The 14,084-nt window shown below is 34.1% G+C and overlaps 1 pseudogene; it reads left to right on the top strand.

Annotated features, from left to right (window-relative positions):
* Positions 1-158, top strand: LOC114213037 (U2 spliceosomal RNA; annotated as a pseudogene).
* The last annotated feature ends 13,926 nt before the right edge of the window (positions 159-14,084 follow it).

Genomic DNA, 14,084 nt, shown 5'->3' with positions numbered 1-14,084 from the left:
ATCGCTTCTCGGCCTTTTGGCTAAGATCAAGTGTAGTATCTGTTCTTATCAGAAATGGAAAGTAATCCTGTATATCTTAAGGAGGTGCTTCAGCATTTCAGTACATGGTAAAAATTTGAAAACTTTCTTTAGGTTTAACTTATACAGCTCTATCATTCCAAACTGCAGTGTGGTCAAGAGTCCATATTAATATGATCCATGTTGCTGATTAAGATTCAATAAGCAGCTGAAATAAAACAAATTAGAAGCATGGATCAAAATATGGCTTAGAAACAAATCCAAAATTGCCGTGAGTAGTCTAGTTAATATCTTCAGTAGAATAATCAGTGATTGCTTCTTTGAGATCTCACACTTTCAGTTGCCTGGTCATTTGGCTCTAGACTCCCCAGCAATGGAGACTGGGAGAAGGATAGCTGAAAATGTGGGAGCCTGTGCCTATGTCTACTTTCTTTTGCCTTTTCCAACTCTGAAGACTGTAGTCATTGTTATTCTGCATACAAGAGAGATGACCATTTTGTTTAATGCTCCTTGTGTAAGAAACAGGTTAGGAACTTAGGGAAACTTCCTAAAAAGGAATCTGTATGTACTTTGTGAATTTGGAAACTGTTTTAAATTTTTAGTGGTTCAGTGTTTTTTTTTAAGATTTTACTTATTTATTTATTAGAGAGAGAGAGAGAATGCAATCGAGGAGAGGAGCATAGGGAGACGGACAAGCAGACTCCACGCTGAGTGCAGAGCCTGATGTGGAGCTGGATCCCAGAACCCTCAGATCATGACCTGAACTGAAATCAAGAGTCAGACACTTAACCAACGAAACTACCCAGGTGCCCCAAGGTGGTTCAGTGTTCTTATCTATAAAATAAAGATGATCATACTTACAAGTGTGTTCTTTTAAATTAAAAGAGATAATTAATGTGCTATAACAAATATTCAATGTTGATTTTAAAATGTTGATCGGAAGGCAAAAAAATTGTGCAAAGTTTGCATAGTAATGATTATGGTCAAATATTAAGAAATATATTTTTCAGTAGAGTATAGCAAGATATATATTAATTTTCACATTAAAAATCAATATTTTGCGTATTCAACAGAAATAAAAATTAAAAATATAATATTAAACATGGATGGATGTTTATAAAACACCATGGATCACGCTTACAAAAGCAGCATATCTATATGTACTAAGTGAAAACTAAATAAGAAATGTGCAATCTTCTTATAAATAATACTATAAATTTATTGATGGACATAAAAAATCTGAATAAATAGAGCCACAGGGGTATATGGATAAGAAAAATCAATTTTGTAAAACTGTAATTTCTACCCCCCAGCAAATCTACAATAGTAGAATGGAGTTCTGATGAGAACCCTTTTCTGGGTTACAAACTGCCAACTTCTCCTCTATTTTCACATTGCAGAGAGCAGAGAGGAAGCAATCTCTCCCCCGGACTCCTATAGGGCTCTAATTCCATTCATGAGGGTTCCACCCTTAAACCTCATCTAATACTAAATATCTCCTAAAGGCCCCATCTCCTAACACCATCACATTGAAGATTGGCTTTCACTAGACAAATTTTGAGAGGACACGTTTAGTTCATAACACTAACTTACTGTCTAATATAACTGGCGGCTTTTTCTCATTTCCCAACTTCTTAGCTTCTATCCACATTCCAGCATGTTCTAATACATTCCTTTTTAAAACTCTTTGTTTCTCTCCTTCTCCCTCTGTCTCTGTTCTCTCTCTGTCTCTCTTGAAGCACTGTGCCTAGTTGATTAGATTGTGTTCTCTCAGGTCAGACACGGAATTATATAACCTTTTAATATTGACCTGTTTTGGTAATTTGGGAAAGTTAATTAATTTCTCTGAGTTTCATCATGAATTTGCTAATAGTTATTTCATCATAGGCTTTAAAGAAATTTAAAGAATTTAAAGAAGTAGCACATACAAATAACATTCATACTTATTAGCCCATACTAGGTGTTTGATAAATATTATTAGTTTTCATTACTAATCTATAATCTGTTAATTTTTTTTATCAATGGTAAATGCATTTGCAAAAGTTATGGCTAACTCAGTAACAATTAATTTAAATAAGTAAGTCCTGAATTTATCCCACTCAAAAGAAATCTTAAGGTAGATATTCAAGAGATGGCCTAGAAATTCAGTAATATACTCAAGACTCAAGCTCATTCTACCTTTCCACTCAATCCCTTAGATGTGTAGGCCTATAGTTGCCTTCTTATGGCTTCACTGGTTTCATGATGGATACTGCATCTTCAGTATCATGTTCCCTTCTCAATTAGGAGAAGAATGAAGGATAAAAATTCTTGTATGTGAATAAATTTTCCTTTAAATTTGGGAAGTTTCATCTTATCCACGTATTTTTATCTGGATGATATTAGACAGTACTACATCTTATGTCCACCTCTAGCAACAGGGAATGTTGGACTGTTAAGCTTCCCAGGAATATAAGAAGGCCAGTAACAAGGGGGGACCAACTGGCCTTTGCACAGCTATACCATGGTGACTGCCTGCCATGGCTTCCATGACAGAATGGTATGCTGGCTTTCCTCCTTGCTCTCCAATTGCAACTTATCTGAATATTTACTCCTATTGTCATTCATTTCTAGTTCTTCTGAAATCTAATTGCACTCTACTTTGAATTACAATTCAAAGTGTATAAACCTGGTTTATAAATTAATAACCATCTTATATTTTACCATTACTCTGCAAATGGTAGACTCACTTCATCCCTTACCTTTCTTCAAATAACTTTAGCACCTTGGCCTTGACATTTTTCCTGTCTTTGAAGCCAGCTTCTTCACTTTATAAATTGATAATGATAATGTTACCCATAGAGGTGGTGTAGATAATAAAAGTGATAAAACCTGGCACATCGGACAGACTGAGCAAAACTGCCTTGGTTTTACATCAATCAAATAATACATTATTTCTCTAAGTAGCATTTTAGCATGTTGATTTGAGGGCTATATATATACATATATATATGTATATATAAAATAAATTTGAACTAGGACTTAAAGTCTTTATTATTTCCATGAGGATATAGTGATTTATCATATTCATTGTCTAAAAAAATCATGTGATTTTAGCCTATTGGAATACTGTGTCCCAAAGTTTCCAATTTTTACATGTTTTTCAGAAGGAAGATGTTTTATGGGCCTGAGAGGTAATAGAGAGGAAACCAAAAAAATAATATGTGGACTCCTCAAATATAAACACATTTACTCCAATACACCAATCTCAATCATAATTATTTATTTTACCTTGGAGTACTATCACACCTGTTGAGATGCTATGTTCAATAATAAATGATGTCTGGTGTGAAGACAAAAGGAAATTGTAGGTGATGTGCCAATCTTTAGGACAAACTAAGAAGATAAGTGCTGTGAATTTTGGAAGAATCGTGGGGAAATAAGTTGTTTGCTCATTTTCAAACTCATCCCCATAAACATACGCAAATATCTTACGTTCTTAAAAAGCTGAAACTACAACTGATGGTTTGACATTTTTTTCTGACAAATTGCTATTAAAAGTCAGGCAACTTACTCTTTGATTTTTAATAAAATGTAAAATATTGAAAATAAAATATTTCACACTTCCATGTTTTGTTTAATACTCCTCATCTGAAATACTCCCCTGCTTTCCTTTGATCTCAGTTTTTTTTTCCTAGAGTTAAGAAATCAAAAAACATCCTCCTCCATTGAGTACCTCAAGCTTCCCTTTGCAAGCAGTACAGCCAACTCTTTCCTGATATTTGGAGTTGTACTGACCAAAATAATACCTAGTATATGCCACCTTAGATTTTTCACTGCTGTTTCAAAAGCGTTAATCTTGTCTCTTTTCATCTCAGACTTTGTGCACCATTCTGCTAAACTTATTTCCTCAAATGATCACTGTTCTCTCTTATGGTCTAGAATTTGCTTACATGGTCCCTTCTGTGTAGAACAGACTTTTCCCTCCCACTGACATGGCTGACACCTATTCAGTCTTTAGGCTGCAGTCAAAAGGTTACAACTTCCAGAAGGCATTCTCTGACCTTATACACTACTTAGGTCTCCTGAAATATGTGTCCCTAAAGCTCTCTTTATTTCCTCTATCATAACACTAATCAAAATTGGTTATAGGTATGAATTTAATCATCTGTCTTTTCCAGAAGCTCTTGGAGGCAGAGACTGGATCTGTGTTATTCACTGCTTCAGATCTGCCACCTAGTACTGTGTCTGACAGAGAGATGATACTTAATAAATAGTTACTTAACTGAAAAAAAAAAAGGATTTTTAAGCGCCCTAACAGCAGAGATTGCAGGCTCTATTTCCTCTGTACCTTCTATATGGCATCCCATAAGATTCTGGAGTATATTAGAAGTCCTCAATACTTATTAAGTTCATTCGAAGAATCTTAGAGCTAGAAGGTGTTTTATAATCAGTCTAACATAAAATCTTCAACTTATAGTAAGTTGCAGAAGCAAAGAACCAAAGACCAGAAAGCTGGTTGGTTTAATAGACCACACTTGAGACCCAGACCTTCTAATCCTTTAATAAGGGTTTTGGCATTTGGGTGGATCTAATTCCAGAGTTAAAAAGTATTGTGTAGCTACCAAAAGGTCACTGTGATGATCATAATCAAACACCATTTGCAAGTTCTTATTTCTTTCGGGTCAGGAATAATGGTTCATATTCGATACAAAACTATGATAGAAATTCTCCTAGAGGATTGTTAGATTTTAGAGGTTTGTGAAGATTTTCTACGATCTGATGCCATTGGTATAAGCAAAATGACTTTCAAAAGTGTAGTTTCTTGTTTCTGTCCTGCTCCATCCAAACACATGTGCACACATGTACACATGTACAAACATCCCTCTACTGTTTGTCCTTCAATTTAGAAACAAAAAATAAGACAGTAAAATTTGGGCAGTTTTTTTTTATATTTTATTTATTTATTTGACAGAGAGAGACAGCGAGAGCAGGAACACAAGCAGGGGGAGTGGGAGAGGGAGAAGCAGACTCCCCGCCCAGCAAGGAGCCCGATGTGGGACTCGATTCCAGGACCCTGAGATCATGACCTGAGCTGAAGGCAGACGCTTAACGACTGAGCCACCCATATAGTAATGATCAATTTTCTGTAATGCTAATTTATTCCTTCGACTTTCCATTAAATATTACGAGTCATGAATTTATCCTTTGAGGGAACTAAAGGAGCTATAAAGTACTCTGTAACAGTCATCTATAAAAGTTATCTGAAAGGGTTAAAATTTCCCTAAGTGACTTACATACCAAATTGTTTAATTGGGCCCATCACATAAGGAAAAAAAGATATTCATCATATACACTTTCTTTTTTCTTTAAGAATGAGACCACAGAACTTGACAAGACATTTTCTATGTTAGTTAAAATTTTGAATATTTTTCCTAACTTAAAATGCTGAACTCTTTTGTAGATGCATGGTGCAATTTCACACATCCATTTCTTATTTTATGCCTGACAATTTATATATATGTATATATATATATATATATATACATATATATAAATGCTAAGGATAAAACAAGTCCTTTGCTCTTTTTGCTACACTAAATGTTGCCTATATCTGTTAATGTGTTTTTCTCATATTTCCAAAACCACAATTGTGGTCTTACTAAGTAGTATCTACCTTTCCGCTTTGAAATTAGTTCTCTGGAATACCTCATGTTAGGCAGAAACCCTGTTATGGTTTATAGGTAAACAAATAAATATTACCATAAAATATATGCCAATTTCAAGCCTGAAGAGTTGTTACAAGTGGAAGTAGTGATAGATTTTTTTCCATCCATGAGTGCGGAAATAACTCAGCTTCCGCAATGTCATTCTTCAAATAGCAAAACAAGATGACATAATGTGATTTTGTATAATTAATAATTTTATGAGAAATTACAATTTAGACATGTTTAGAACCTAGAAGTCTAATGGGTTGTTTTTACACAGAATAGCTCATGGAAACTCAAATAGGTATTGGTAGATATCTGAATTTGACATCTTATGCTGATCACATTTCAAAAAGCAGATCTAAATGTAACATGAATTTCTAATTGTGTGTTTGCATATCTGTGTTTATGCATGTGTTAAAGAACTAGTAAATTCTCTCCTTCCAAAACCCCAAACATCTCCATCATGAATGCATTAAATTGAAGGAAGAGAGATGAGACTTGCAACAGGAAAAAATTGCATATTGTTTGTATAAATGTGTAGAGAAATTTTTAATCCTTTACTCTCATTTAATAAACTTGTGGTGGTAAGGTAGGTATAATTAGAGACATCAATATTGAATTCCAAATGTGCACTGCACTATGAATTTAATTTAAATTTCTCGATTCCTACTTTTCCCTTCCCATCACTACTGGGAGAAATTGCAGCACTTGACCGCTGCTGTGGTAAATTGGATCCTAATAAGTATGATGCTTTACTGCTTCTTGTTTTTGCTAAGATACAACTGCACTATTTCAGAGGAACTCACCTGGGCATTAATTCAACAAGAAATGTTGGTAGGAGCATTATATTTTCCACGTTTTGATATCTCAGTGAATGACTTGCATATAAAAAGTCAGGCAGCTGGTTTTTATCATTCACTGATGTGCTTGTCATTTCAACCTCACGTTTGGCTGACTCACCTCCGGGGGCTTAGAAATTATATTCACTCACTGTTTCAAATTATTTGAGATTACACTTTATCAATCTAACAGTAAAGCATAATGTAACTGCTTAATATGATATGAAGGAGTTGATTTAAGAAGCTGTCTTAAAAGTAACAACATCACAGGTCATATGATAGGCTTTGTTTAAAGTTATGTTCATGTCCTGAGAAATCAACATCTGTGCTATAAACAATTAAAAACAGAGGACAATATTTTTTACAATTAAAGATAAAAGATTTCATGAGACAAAGTCTCGTTAAATATTTTATAAATGGAGACATTCAAAGAATGTTATGAAATACATGGAGTGCTGGTGAGAACCAGAGCACCTAAAACTCTCGCACTCTGTGGGTAAGCATGTTACTGGGGACAACTGCTTAGGAAGACTTTGGTCGTATCTGTGAAATCTGAGTGTGTCTGTGACTGTGCAACAGAAATACATATGGATGTGGTCCTCATATGTGCACACATATAAGAATTTAATAGCAGCTCTATTTATATAATAAGCCAAACTGGAAAAAATGCAAATTTCTATCAACAGCAGAATGGATAAATAAGTTGTAAAGTAAGCACAAAATGCAACAGCATTCAACAATGAGAATGAACAAACAGCTGTCACATGGATTAATATTAATTAATCTCATAAATGTAATTTTAAATGTAATAATAAACCAGGGAAAAAAGAATCCATGCTGGTCAATTACAGTATATTGAGTTTGGAAAGAGTAAAATCTAATCTAAGGTAATAGAAGTCACCTTAGTGGTTACCTTTGAGGGAGCTTCTGGAGTGCTGATGGTTTCTATTTCTGAAGGTGGGTGGTAGTTACATTCGAGATTTCATTTTGTCAAAATTCCCTGAGCTGCATCTTTATCACCTGTACACTTTTCTGTAGATATGTCATATTTCAATTTAAAAAGTTAATTTTAAAAGGGGGGTGTGAAAGGCAACAAAAAATGAGAAATTCCCATGTAAAACTAGGTCCTTAATTTTTCTTTTCTTTGTTTTCCATGGTCCTTTTTATATATTTTTATTTCAGTATGTAAAACACTTTCATTATATTTTATTTTTATTTAAATGTATTGTAAATTATTCTGAGACTAAGCATTATTATTCTTGTATACCCAGGATTTATATCACAGCGTTGTTCACATATTAAGTTTATTAGCAATAATAATTAAAAAAACTAACATTTGTTAAGTGTCAGTATTGTCTTGTTGTAACTTATGTGTGCTACTTAAGTTGTACAACAATTGTGTGATTTAGTTAACATTATCTCCATTTTCCAGATGAGAAACCTGAAGAACTTGATGGTGCAATAATTTGCCCAAGGATGTACAGCTTGCAAGTGGCAAAAACAGGATTAAATCCAGATTCTAGATCTTAATTTCTAAACTCCTAGGATATAAAGGGCAGGAAATTAAGTATGTCATAATGCAGGCTTGCCACACAATGAGTACTCAATAAATGTGAGCTATGAAAACAATACACAACTCACAGATTCATGTAACACAGTGATTATTTTTCCTGTGGAAGAATAGAGGCTGGGTATAGGCAGATACATTTATTTACACACCACACACTGTAGTAGGCACCAAAGATCCAATGGATTAAAACATCACATGAAGGACGTAAGTCTAAACTTTCAAAGACTGAAGGTTAGTGGGAGACACGGGAATTAACATCATCACATTTGTTATGGATGCAGAAACACAACCAACAGGGTGCCAGATTCACCAAAGAAACTGAGGGCACTCTGGGACACACGCACAGAAAGCCCAAATGATTGCTTTGAGAGGAAGGTAAGGCTGTACAGGGCAGTGATTATAAAGATTTAGGGGATGAGGATGCTATGTATGAAGGTCAACCTAGTGAGATCATCTTGAACAGATGAAGTTGTTTAAAAAAAGATTTATTCATTTATTTTACAGAGAGAGAGAGAGAGAGCGTGCACGCATAAGTGGGAGAGGCAAAAGGAGAGGGAGAGAGAATCTCAAGCAGACTTTACATTAGAAGGTTTTTTAAATTATTATTAACATGATGTCCCACTATTTTTTCTATTATTAAAATTTGCATTACCCGTCTGATTTGGTCCATGCAAACCTGCATTATCTATCTATCTATCTATCTATCTATCTATCTATCTATCTATCTAATCTATCATCTGTATCTATCTATCATCTATCTATCTATATAGCATCTATAAATATTCTTTGAAAATTAAGTATTTTGAAAAGGCTGAGTGGGTCAAACATGATAGCAGTGATCAAGATGGTCTTAATTTTCATCACAGCTTGACCAAACTGAAGACAGTCTTCCTACTGACTCAAGTTGCCTCACCTCTTGTTACTTAGAGCACTTAATTTCAAAAACCTGAAAATTCTTTCTCTGCACTTTTGATATATAAGTATTTTTGAGAGCCTCTTGCCAATTTTACAATCCAGCAATGCCTTCCTCAAGGACCTGAGAGGTATCCCTTAGAAATGTACTCATCAAAGAAGATAGTGTCCCTGTCTCCCAGTCTCTGTGGGAGGATAGAAATACAACTTCTGAGGGTGCCTTGCTCTGAGTTGTAAAACTACTTCCTATCATAAGGCTATGAAAAGTTTATATTTTCTTTGAATAAATCCAATAAAGCAAATACAGGTGGCCTACAATTCCCACAGCCCATCATTTCAAACTCTCTGGCCCTTTGGTTTAGTGGAGTTGACTTCAATCTCTCCCCTAAATTGCATTGGTCTTAAATAAAGTCTTCATTTGCTGTTTAACTTTGGTACAGTTTTTGCTTTGACCATAATCAATAACATCTCTAAGAAGAGGGACAGGGTGTTCCTAATCAATCACAATGCTTCATCAAGCAAAGTGCAGAGATAATCAAGCAGACATCACTCCTGCTCTGTAAGAGAGAATGTGGACAAAAGAGGTTCTGCGGTGTAGTGGACTACAGTATAATATATGGGACTTTGGAGTTAAGAGATCTAGAATTCTAATTACACCCTTAAATGACTAGTCATTATGTGGCATAGGTCAGGGCTTAAGTTTATAGCTGTGACCTTTCACCCCACATGTATGCTGTGCACATTCAGCAGAGGTTGAGCAAGAATATGATTGATGAAAATATACAATTAACTCACTTGGTAAATTGTATATGAATATTAGAAAGAATATCTATAAATAGCTACAGAATATAATTATTTCACTTATTAATGATATTTGATAGCTATATATTGCAGACCCCTCTTAATAACTCTTTAGCAGCTTATGGTTATAAGTCCCATAGATGGAAATCACAAAGCCAAGGCAAATGTTCCTTAAAGTCTCTTTGTGCTCTAAAATCTAGTATTATTAAACTTAGATGAATGTTATTCACATCCAATTCGTAAACCAAATATTTATATTGAATCTATTGAATCTTTAGGATTTTTTTTTGGTATCAAAAAGTTGTATGCTAATACAATAAACATAGCATTATGTGTTTGATTTCTGTTGCTGTGTAACATATTGCTACAAACGGAGCAATTTAAGATGACACATTTATTTTCTCCCCAGTTTCTTTGGGCTGGAAGTCTGGGTAGCCTCAACTGGGTAATCTGTTCCAGGTATTACAAGATGGAAATCAATATGATTAAATGAGGCTGCTATCTGGAGGCCCTAGAAAGGCCATTTCTAAGTTTATTCAGGTTGTTGGTAGAATTCAGTTTCCTTGCAGTTGTAGGACTGAGATCCCTGTTTGCTTGCTGGTAGTCAGCTAGCATCTGCATTCTGCCCCTGGACTATGATCACCTTTCTTCATACACAGCTTTTTCATCTCCAAAGCATCAAGGGCACAGAGTTCTATTCACACTTCAAATTTTTCTGACTTCTTGTGATAACACCCAGAGGAAGCTCTCTGCTTTTGAACATTCCTGTGATTACATTTGGCCTGCCCAGATAATCCAAAATAATTGCCTTATCTTAAAGTCAGCTAAGCCACATAACATAACATGATCACAGGAGTGATAACTCCTATATTTATAAATTTTGAAGATAATGTCTGTACCATTTTGAGGGGCCATTTTGGAAATTCTGCCTACCACATATGGTTATAAGGCATTTTATTTATACTGAAAAACTAGTTTCAATTAAAAGTGTATTACAAAAAAATTCTATTTTAAAAGTGGACACAAAATAATGATTAAAATAATGCCTTATAATTGCTAAAAGATTGCCATGGATTTACTACTCTACATAGTGCTGGAAGTGAATAATTTCAGCTATTTCTCACAAAGAAAAAACACTGTATGAACAGCCATCATTCTCAATTTTATAAATAAGAAAAACAAAGAAAAGAGGTGTTAAGAGTGTGAACCTAGAGTCAGGTAGGAATAGTTCAAGCCTTCCACAAAAAAGATAAAGCTCATCTAGTATTAATAGATCTACTAAAAGTCCCTGGAGCTCAGTAATCACTCAGTGTCTCTCTATTACCTTATTATCTAGGTGTAATCCATATTTGAGTCTATACTTGGTCAAAAATCTGTTTGAAAGGGTAGGAAGCTGAACTCTAAAGTTAATTTAAGTTTTCCAGAAAGATCGTGACAGCCCAAATAATTTTATGTACAATGGTGAGCCCAACATTCCTATATTCTCCAAGAATTATGCAAGAATGATTATATCTTACTTTCTGTGTATTAACCCTTAGTTGAAATAAGTTTCCTCATGTTACATAATAATTACCTTTTCTATCAGTTATGCCTAGTGGTTCTAACCAACCAAAATAAGATGAGGTTTTAAAAAGCAGAGGAAATAAAATCAGTGCCTAGATCTTTCTTCTGTGGCTCATTTGTTTAGGATATAATAAATTATTGACTCTTCTTCTGTGATGGTTTTCTCATTGGTGAAATAATGATTATGATCCACTTAAAATGAGGTCATGAGTGAAAAAAAAAACTAATAAAGGATTGAAAACTACTCCAAAGACATCAAGTGTTCTAACAATTAATAATGATAGTAATAATAATTTCCTTCTGCCAGCTTGGAATTGTATTTCTCATTGCTCTACCTACTCATTTTTTAGGTCATACTTTTTTAGATATTGAATTTGTACAGTCTTTTGGCATCCCAGGCTATATTTAATAACTTGATTCAAGTGATTCTTATACTGTTAATCCTATTGCTTCCTTAAAAATTACTAACTTCCTTTGGAATTGTAAAAGCTTCTCATGAAATAGGAAAACAAAGAGTTCTTATTCTAGGAACGTTCTTTAAAACATACATTAATTTAAAACATTAAAAAAAAATGGAAGCAGTAACCTAGAGCAAACGCTATGGATAATTACTTCATTACTTTACTCTTAGTGTGATTCAGACTGCAACTTTTTCTTCTACATGCAAAATATTTAGAAGAATTATAGAATCAGCAGAGCAGAAGGGAAACAAGATATCAGATTCAGATGCTATTTGTTGAAAGAAAAAAACAAATGACTAAATGCATGCATTCATGCAAGAATGTATTCCAACTTTCATGCTAACATAAGAATCTATTCACTCTGCATCTGGTTGAACCCTTTGCTGGCAGAGAACTTAGTATTTTGTTTTATCCACATTTATTAGTGGTCCTTGCATCAAACTAAAAATTACTCCTCTCTATTTTTACCCCACTTATGTAAGATACCCTTTCATTTATATAAAATCTTCTTTCTCTTCTTAGGTGTAAAATTATTTGATGAGATTTATTAAGACCACATTCATATGTCCCCTTTTAAAACATTCTAAAGCTTTTGTTTTGTTTTTCCTCATATTGCAAAATGTTACCTCCTAGGTCACTCTCTTCTGGACACAGATTATCAATATTTCTTTAAAAATATAATGCCAATATAGAAGAAAAATGTCAGAATGCTCCATTTTTCCTAGAACTTAGATTAATGTCCTGAGAACATACATCACATATCTGGGTGAATCTTTTAGTCTCAGAGATACACATTATATCAAAATTTTGGACCTAAAAGCAATAGACCATTGAAATAATTATAATCATATGATTTGGAATGATAGTTTCCTTAACTACAGCATTTTTGTCATGGAATTAAAATGGATGTGACTACGAATCATTTAAGTTGGTATTTTTGGAAGTTAGAATTGATTTTGTGAATTTCTCAGCACTTGTTTCCAAGTTGACCTTAAAAACATACAATGTTTCCTTGTTTTTGTTTTTGTTTTGTTTTTTGTTTTAATTATTATGGCTCAAGTTATACAAAAGAGTGGAAGGTTATTCAGTTAATCCTGTTTTTTTTAAATTTTATTTTGTTATGTTAGTCACCATACATTACATCATTAGTTTTTGATGTAGTGCTCCATGATTCATTGTTTGCGTATAACACCCGGTGCTCCATTCAATACGTGCCCTCTTTAATACCCATCACCAGGGTAACCCATCCCCCCACACCCCTCCCCTCTAGAAGCCCCAGTTTGTTTCTCAGAGTCCATAGTCTCTCATGGTTCATCTCCCCCTCTGATCCCCCCCATTTATTTTTCCCTTCCCACTATCTTCTTTTTTTTTTTTTTTGACATATAATGTATTATTTGTTTCAGAGGTACAGGTCTGTGATTCAACAGTCTTACACAATTCACAGTGCTCACCATAGCACACACCCTCCCCAATGTCTATCACTCAGCCACCCCATCCCTCCTACCCCCCACCACTCCAGCAACCCTCCGTTTTTTCCTGAGATTAAGAATTTCAGTTAATCCTGTTTTTTAAGTCTAATTTTCCTGACAGTGTGTGCAGTTTAGCTCAATATAACTTCTTTTTCATTACTATGAATGTCATTTTCTTCCCATTCCCTTTTTAATCTTTATTTACTTTTATTACATACTCCATATTTTCACCTAAACATCTATATCTGCCTTATGAATATGTGATAGTTTTGAAAAATAGGCTTTAGATTCGAATACAGCAATTTCAAAAATACACAACAAATTCATTATAAAAAGACTTTCCAGTTTCATTCACATCAGGCTTACATTATTTGGATATTGCTTTTTATGCCCAAATTATTTCCCAAAACATAAATATATATAGGCAATTTCAAAATTGAAGCATTCTTCCATTATACTTTGGTAAGTTTTACTGCCCTTTAATGCATTCCTGAGTTAGGTAGTCCAAAACAGAATTAAACATTCTGTCATGCGTCGGGGTTATGTGTTCTTCTTCTGAATTTCTTACTTCCTAAAACTTTTTGGTTATTTTTCTTCGCCAAGTTTTCTTCTTCTCAACTTTTGTAGCTATGTGACTTTGCCATATTTTTGAAGATTATTCAGTACTTCATAGAACCAATCCCTGGGAAGCCATCTGTAAATAGGAGGCTTGCTGAAGGTCTGAAGAAATATTTGATATGTTGCCATATATCTGAGTAACA

This window comes from Eumetopias jubatus, unplaced genomic scaffold, assembly GCF_037043125.1.
Source record: "Eumetopias jubatus isolate StellerSeaLion01/CBP00866 unplaced genomic scaffold, mEumJub1_p1.0 scaffold_3, whole genome shotgun sequence".
In the NCBI taxonomy this organism is placed as follows: domain Eukaryota; kingdom Metazoa; phylum Chordata; class Mammalia; order Carnivora; family Otariidae; genus Eumetopias; species Eumetopias jubatus.
This window is presented reverse-complemented; position numbering and strand designations above follow the sequence as displayed.